This window comes from Octopus bimaculoides, chromosome 6 (assembly GCF_001194135.2).
Source record: "Octopus bimaculoides isolate UCB-OBI-ISO-001 chromosome 6, ASM119413v2, whole genome shotgun sequence".
NCBI classification, from domain to species: Eukaryota; Metazoa; Mollusca; class Cephalopoda; order Octopoda; family Octopodidae; genus Octopus; species Octopus bimaculoides.
Window position 1 is genome coordinate 92,769,115 of NC_068986.1, and position 1,129 is coordinate 92,770,243.

The 1,129-nt window shown below is 31.4% G+C and overlaps 1 protein-coding gene across 1 annotated transcript in view; it reads left to right on the forward strand.

Annotated features, from left to right (window-relative positions):
• The window catches only part of LOC106873305 (rho guanine nucleotide exchange factor 10), a 43,575-nt gene that overhangs the window by 40,323 nt on the left and 2,123 nt on the right, over nucleotides 1-1,129 (forward strand). The window lies entirely within an intron of this gene.

A 1,129-nucleotide genomic window follows, 5' to 3' on the forward strand; every position in this document is an offset into this window, starting at 1 on the left:
CAATATATATATTTTTATGTTTGGTAAGCTCTCAGCACATGAAACTAATAGTAGCACATAAAAACATATTGTGTTTATTAAATAGTATTTATCTCTCACCAAATGGAATACATTTTGATCTTACCATCACAGAACAGTACACTTTATATATATGTGTGTGTGTGTGTGTGTGTGTGTGTGTGTGTGTGTGTGTGTCTGTGTCTGTATATATATACACAGGCATACCTCAGCTTAAGTTGTTTCTCAATTATATGTCATTTTTTAAAAGTAATATATGGAAAAATAAAAATGAAGTTAAGTCATTTTACTCAACTTTACATCTGTCTACCACAAATATTGGAATCGTAAAATCACTAGAAAACTGTTAAAAGCACATTAAACCATGTTTTTGTATAATAAATAAGAATAAAAGAATATAAGATCATATTAAAATACGTACAGTAAATGTTAAGATACACACCATAAAGTAGTGTAGCTTAATTGAATGAAATCATGAAATCAGCTCTGTTGTCTTATTTATCGGTCTTTTGGAGCTCATATTGCACTGTAGTTCCAATATCTACTATTAGGCGCCATTGTCACTCATGATTCCTGCGATTGTTTTGAATTCAGATTTGTGTTACGTCTGTTTATCGGCTATTTTCTCATTCTCATTCATTTGTGACTTTAGTTTTTGCCCCCATGGCTCCTCAGAAAATTCATAGTTAAAGTACTGAGTGTCATGCTATAAAGCTGGAAGATAAACTGGCTATGATAAAACGCCATGCAAAAGGTGAAAGAGTGGTAGCAATTGCACGATCTTTTGGGATGAGTCAGACAACTGTATCGACGATTGTACATAATAAGGACAAGATTTTAGTACATATCAAGCATATCAAACCATGTATTGTTGAAAATGCATTCATGAATAAATTACAGAACTGGGAACGGTTATTATCGGTTCAGCCTAGAGACAAGTAAATTCAGCTTAGCCTAACCTTGAGTCGAGTTAATTCAACTTAAGTTGTGTCTCTTGGAAACAATTAATGACGTAGAGTGAGGTATGCCTGTATATACATGCATACATACATACATACATACATACATATATATATATATATATATATATATATATATATATATATATATA